Here is a 7304-nt window from a genome sequence, read left to right as displayed (position 1 = left end):
TCCACTTCCAGAGAAAGAACTAAAGAAGTTTGAATGTAGATCAAAGCATACTATTTTTCTTTTTTTGTGGAATTTTTTATTTTTTGGTCTGTGTTTTCTTCCACAATATGACTAATATGGAAATGTTTGCATGAGTACACATATATAACCTATATCAAATTGCTTACAGTTTCAGAAAGGAGGAAGGGGAGGGAGGAAGAGAATTTGGAACTCAAAACTTTAAAGAATGAATGTTAAAATCATTTTTACATGTAATTGGAAAGAATAAAATATTCAGAACATGAATATTAAGCAGCAAAATAATGATAATGATGATAAATGTTTGATGTCTTGACATCCCCTAGTAGAACTTAAGTTCCATGAAAACAGGGACATCTCATCTAAACTTTGTATCTCACCTAATTCCAACAAAACAATTTTAATCAATATTGAATGAATTGCTTTTCTGTAACATTTGTTTGGCATTTATCTATTATCTTGTTGGGAGTTGAATATACCAATAAAATCAGAGGTCTGCTCCAAAAAACAATAGTCTTAAATGTTAAATGTCCTTCTATGTCAACAAAAACTGAAAGTTAGATGAGCTAGTTGATTTAGGAAAACATGGAAAAGACTTGCACCTCTGAAGGAAAATACCATCCACCTTCAGACAAAGAAATGACAAGTGGGTCTCTCAAGATGGCGGACAAAGCCACCCACGGAAAAGAAGGTCAAAAAGGAAAAAAAAAAAGAGAACAAAAAGGAAGATGTAGCTGAAAAAAGGTCAAAAAACCTCGAAAGCATTGCAGTCGAAACCCAGTCCTGGCCCAAGGGATTGGTAGATACTCCAGGTCTGCAATGTATTCCCAGAGAGCCATGTACAAGTGGAAATACGCTGCCCCAAAAACCCGGATTGAAAGGAAGAAGAAAGAAAAAGTGCCTGCTACTATCTCAAAGCCTGTTGGTGGTGATAAGAATGGAGGAACTTGAGTGGTAAAGATTCGAAAAATGCCTAGGTATTACTCTACTGAGGAAGTGCCTAGAAAGATGCTAAGTCATGGCAAAAAGCCCTTTAGCCAGCATGTGAGGAGACTCCGAGCTAGCATCAAGCCAGGTACCATTCTGATCATGCTCACTGGCCGCCACAGGGGCAAGTGAGTGCTTTTCCTGAAGCAACTGGCTAATGGCTTGCTACTGGTGACTGGACCTCAGACCGTCAACCCTGTTCCTCTGAGAAGGACCCATCGGAAATTTGTCATTGCCACTTCTACCGGGGTTAACCTTTCAGGTGTGAAAATTCCAAAGCATCTTACTAATGCTTACTTCAAGAAGAAGAGGCTTTGTAAACCTAGACACCAAGAAGGAGAGATTTTTGACACAGAAAAAGAGAAACACGAGATTACAGAGCAGCGCAAGGCTGATCAGAAAACAGTAGACTCTCAGATCCTACCCCAAATCAAGAAAATTCCTCAGCTCCGTGGCTACCTGCGTTCTGTCTTCTCTCTCTCCAATGGAGTTTATCCTCACAAACTGGTGTTTTAAATGCCTTGCAGAGAATACTTATTAAAATATTTGCAATAGCTAAAAAAAAAAAATGACAAGTGGAATATGTATAGTATGGTCTTACATACATGTGTATGAGTGTGTGTATACACACATACATAGGGATATATGTTCATATGTTTACATTTATCTATGTATATATATATGTTTAATTGTAGCCTACTTCGGGGGTGGGGGAGGGAAAATAAAGTAAAAAGTGAACAGTAGAGAACAAAAGAAAACCTATAGGAAGCAAAATAAAGCTGGATAGCTTTGAAAATAATATGTAGTATTTATTATATAGGTTTTCTTGAAATAGAAATTTATTGCTTTATATCAAATCCTCTCATGTTCGGCTGAGTATGTGGAAATGATCTTTTTTTTTTCTTATTTTGTATCTACATTTAAAATGAATAAAAATGTATCCCCCAAAACCTGAAAGTTATCCTCAAATTTCTCCTATAATTTCTCATAGCACTTTGCCTGGACCCCTCTTGGACTTAATTTTCCTGGACCATAATTATTCTGTACACATCTCTCTTCTCAGATTACCCTACCCCAATCTTCCCCCATTAGATTGCTAACTACTTGAGATCATTATATCAATCTAATGAGATAATATGTGTAAAGCACTATATAAATGCCAATTATTATTATTATCTAATTGCTAAGTATTGTGCCTTGCACATAGAAGGCTCTTGGAATTGAATTTATGGAATTGAAAATTAGTCTTCCCAAGTCAACTGTAAATTTGCTGAAGTCAGGGGTTGTTTCTTATTTCTTTACATCACCCTCAGCCCCTAGCCAAGTACTATTAAGTGTCTTTCCGAAGTATAGCCCCTAATAAATACATACATGTGGATTCAATTCAATGTGACACCATCATTTCCAGATATAAAGGTAAGTACACTGTAATTGCTGAGCAGTTCTAAGGGCCACTTTCAAGTAGTAAACAATTCAGTGAACTCAATTCAGTCTCTGATGTTACTGTTTCTGTATCCTGCTGTAGTTTACTGAGAGTACTTGTTTTCTTTCAAGCACGAAGAGGAAAGCATTTAGAAATAAATCAGCCGTGGCCTAGTAACCTTTTGCTTGTAATCCTGTTTTAGTGTGGCTTTATTGTGTTGTTTTGTTTACCTTTGAATTTCTCTCCTCCTTCAACTACCTCCTTCCCCCTCCCCCCATTCCTACCTCATTTAAGAGAAAACTTACTTTAGAGAAAACTGACTCATTTAAAGCAGTTTCTGTTCTCAGCAGACAATGTATAAGTTCAGAGACCTGCCTTATATTTTGCTGTCAACAGGACAACGTGGCACTTTGTACTACGCCTGGAATTTACAGAGACCTCCCTAGAAGAGCTCAGGTGATTCCCATCATCTGAATATTTCAACCCAATGAACTGAATCAAGCTTCAATTATTCTGCTGTATTCTTAGGTACCGCTACAGAAAACACCCCAGCACCCACAGGCAAATAGTTTGAACAACAGCAAACAAGGAGTGAATGAGAAGTTCTGCATCAAAGACCTTTGGGAGAGTTATACCTTAATAGAAGCTTTGAACCCTGGGTTAAAATGTCAGTGAGAGGCTACCTGGAGGTGCATTTATCATTCTCATTTCCCTAAAGTCAATAACACTTCAGCTTGACAGGTTCATCCATCGATCTGACCATTTAGAGTTCCTAAAATATTTTGGTCATATTTAAAAATAATATACATAGAATCTTTTAGAAATCATTCCATTAAAACAAAATTATTTAAAAAGAAATTTCGTGAGGGGGCAAAAATACCAGTTCATAGGCTTTTCAGAACATAAAGGGGGGTGGGGGGTGAACATGCTCTGGAAATAGGAAGGCAGGGTATATTTTAATTGATAAGGAAATTCAGTCCTCATAGTTGCAGTGTGCCCATCACAGCCTTTCCTTGTTTCTGGAAAGACAATAAATGACAAAAATTGTGGAGTATCAAGGCTGATAATAATATCTGGTGAGTAGGAAGAATATATATATTTTCTTAATGAACACAGCCAAAAAAATGCCACAGCTCTACCCTATGTGACAAATTCCCTGCCCTTCAAAGTAACCTCTGTGCCTGCCAGGTCATCAAAGGATGGACAGACAACACCAGGAATTGTTTTTTCTCTTTGCCTGACATTGTCTGAACTCCAGTAGATAAGAATATCGCCTTGTGCTGTGTGCAGGGAGCAGGGTGGGGAAAGGGAATGGGGCGCTCCTTTCCCATAACTGTAGGGAGCACGGGAAGGAAACCAATAGCTCTTGATGCCTTTGGGGACCACATGTTTGTGAGTTAAAAATAATGAAATGCTGGCTTGACGTGTGGCCATGCTAGGAAAGAAGCTGAGGTAAAGAAACCCTCAACATTTAAGGAGAATTAGCTCAGTCACCATAATATTTAATATTCCCAGTGTAAGGATTGCATTCTCTTTCCAAGATTCATTTAGTAGGTCCCTCCCTGTAACACAATGGAGTGAATCACACACACACACACAAACACCCCCCCTCCCCACTCCTGTTCTAGATGCAGGCTTAGTTACCAGGACCCAAGCCTCACACTTTACCAAGCATACTAAAAAGGTAGACCTATCTAATATTTTCTAGTAGTATCTAGAGCTGGAGGAATAATGGAACCACAAATTTAGAGCTAAAAGAGGCTTCTGAGGCCATATAGTACAACCCCCTTATTTTACAGACCAGGAAACAGGCTCAGAGAGTTTAACTGACTCAGCCAGGGTCCCACAAATATTAAGGGGGCAGAGCTAGATTTCAAGCCCAGGTTCTCCTGTTTCAGACCCACTGCTGTCTGCTGTTTCCTCACATTGCCCCCCCCACTTTTTATATAGCAACATTTGTTACTATGAGGTTTTTTTTTCCCCCTACAAATGATTAGTAATAGAAATCTAATCTAATCAATGCTAGATATCTCTGTGTACTTTGCTGGATCAGAAGTAGTCAGTTAAGAGAGATATTTTCTATAAGCATGGCTTTCATTCAGTCAGGCAATGAACATTTATAAATCACCTACTATGTATCAGGCACTGTGCTAAGCTTTGGGGATACAGAGAAAGGAAAAAGACAAATCCTACTATCAAGAAATGGGGCAACTAAGTGGCACAGTGGATGGAGTGCTTGGCTTGGAGTCAGGAAGACCTATCTTCCTGAGTTCAAATCTGGCTCCAGACATTTACAAGCTGTGTGACCCTAAGCAAGTCACTTAACCCTGTTTGCCTCAGTTTCCTCATCTGTGAAATGGTCTAGAGAAGGAAATGGAAAACCACTCCAGCATTCTTGCCAAGAAAATCCCAAATGGGGTCACAAAGAGTTGGATACAACTGAAACACAACACAAACTATCAAGGAAATCACAATCTAATGGAGGAAACAACATAAAAATGTAAATATGATGTGTACAAACAAGCTATGTGCAACACAACTTGGAAAGAATCAACAGAGAGAAGACACTAGAATTAAGAGGGAAATCAGGGAAAACTTCCTATAGAAGGTAGGACTCTAACTAGGACTTACAGGAAGCCAGGAGATGAAGAGGGAAAGCATTCATGCATGGGTGACAGCCAGTGAAAATTTTGGGGCTCAGAGATGGAGTGTCATGTTCAAGCAATAGAAAGGAGGTCAGTGTGACTTGATCTCAGATACATAGGGTGTAAGGTTTAAGTAGATTGGTAAGAATCAGGACTGCTAAGAGTGGGTGAGGGGAGCAAGTTATAAAGGGCTACTTCTAAAGAGCTAAATAGCTAAATGCTAACTGACTGAATGACTCAACTTGCCTAGATGGGTAGGGAGAGGTCCAAGAGTCTGACCAAGAAGGAGTCTAGGAGATATAGGAAACCTAAATAATGCAAATGTTAGGAGGCAAAGTCAGGTAAATCAGCTAAAACAAGCAAAAGCAAGTAAATCCATGCAGGCAGGCAGAGTCCAGAGTTTAGACAGGAAGAGTGATTGGGAACAGCACTTTAGAAAACAGCTGAACTCTGGTCTTAGGACAAAGCTGTTTTCTCTCTGCTCTTGTTTTAATACAAACTGGTACATGTGGGAAACCTAGGACCCACAGATGGTGAATACATTCAGAGTAAGTTTGGAGATCTGAAAAGGAACCCTGTTTTTGATTGAGACAAGAGCAAGTATGAGGTGCGTAGCATTATCCGCAGAGTAAGTAATGTAGACACTTCAGGATGATGTACATTGTTTTGAGTATGAGTTAAACTATCAATTAATCAACTGATTACTGTCCGGTAAAGTATAATATTTTGTCTAAATGACCAAGATAATTGTGTTCCAGCTCCCCCACTGCCTATATTCTATACCTACCAGTGATGCACACTTTCAAAGTATCTGTACAGAATACAAAGACCTTGATGGCATTTAGTGTATCTGCTGCCTTTTTGACATATACATATGTGACCACATCAATGTCTTAAAATGAGAAGTACCTAAAGGCAAGGACCAGATCTGGAGTTTCTTTTGTATAACCCCAGTACCAAATAAAATTAGGCATGTGAACATAGCACAGTGACTTGTACATAGGAAGTTCTCAATAAAGATTCATTAAAACAAAGAAACAAACTTAGTAAGTGTACCTTGCTGATGATGTTGGCCATGACTATGACCCTCTGAATATGTCTACATAGGCAAAATTTTAAAACAGATTGTTTTTGTAATTATCTGGGTAATTGACTCAAAAAGCTTCCTAAACAGGGAAAAAGAACTTAAGGTCTAACCTAGACAGACTTGGTGTCTACTGTGAACATGAACAATGTTCAACTTTCTAATTAAGTCTGACAGTGTAGACATTTTCTGCTTTAATTTATGATATACCTTGAGCACTGCCATGCTTACTATCTAATTAACTAGTGAATTAGAATTGAATGACAGGTTGGTTACCAAGACATTTCTTTGTACAGTGAATTAGTTACTATGTGTATATGTGTGTATGTATGTATGTGTATATATATATGTGTGTGTGTGTGTGTGTGTGTGTATCTGTAATTATGATGAAGCAAAAAGTACTTACATTTAAGGATACCCTATCCCACCTCCTATTTGGCTGAACACATTATTCATAACCCAAGGTGTTATAAGTATGTGATTTTCTTGCTCTTGAAAAAGATCTTGCTGCTACTATTTACTTCAAAAGTTTTTTTTTTCAATTGAAATGTGTCACTCTTTCGGTCACAATAAGTCTTTGAACAAATTTTAGAAAAACTCAAGCTTGTGATACAAATTTTTTCCCTTTTTGAAAATATGTCTATATTCATGCTTTTGCAGATCTTCTACAATAAAGATCACCTACAGTCTATGTAATCCACTGAGCTCTTCATGGAACTTGGATTCAAAGAGTTCATGAATAATTATAGATAGATGCTTGTTTGAGTAACACCTGGCAACAGGGGCCAGGGGCCAGTTTCAGCCAGAAAGTCCTATTTAAGAGATAAGCCAGTTTAGGCAAACATGTCTTTATCCAGCCCTGGAATGCATCAAAAGGAATCCTGAAAGACTTCCGACATCAGAAAATAACTGTTGATTTTGGAGCATCTCTATCAATAATGCCAAAACACATTGCAGGGGTGCTACCTGCTTGCTCCCTTTACTGAAGAAAAAAGGAATGTCAAGTATGAATAAAACCAAGAGGAAAGAAAAATAGAAACTTTCAAATTCCTCTGCATTTTTGTCTACTTGCCATTAATTGGGGAAAAATAAGTTAATTTTATGACGACAATTCTAGGATGTTATTCTGTTTTCGCCCTGTTTTAAA

At 38.1% G+C, this 7304-nt stretch overlaps 1 pseudogene; it reads left to right on the top strand.

The window, feature by feature from the left end:
* The first annotated feature begins 675 nt into the window (after positions 1 to 675).
* Positions 676 to 1574, top strand: LOC138170113 (large ribosomal subunit protein eL6-like; annotated as a pseudogene).
* Positions 1575 to 7304: the final 5730 nt, after the last annotated feature.

This window comes from Petaurus breviceps, unplaced genomic scaffold (genome assembly GCF_028583685.1).
Source record: "Petaurus breviceps papuanus isolate PSGF00001 unplaced genomic scaffold, PetGlider_PUasm1.0 38, whole genome shotgun sequence".
Classification (NCBI taxonomy): domain Eukaryota; kingdom Metazoa; phylum Chordata; class Mammalia; order Diprotodontia; family Petauridae; genus Petaurus; species Petaurus breviceps.
Note: the sequence above shows the minus strand (reverse complement) of the source record. Positions and strands in the feature narration are given on the sequence as shown.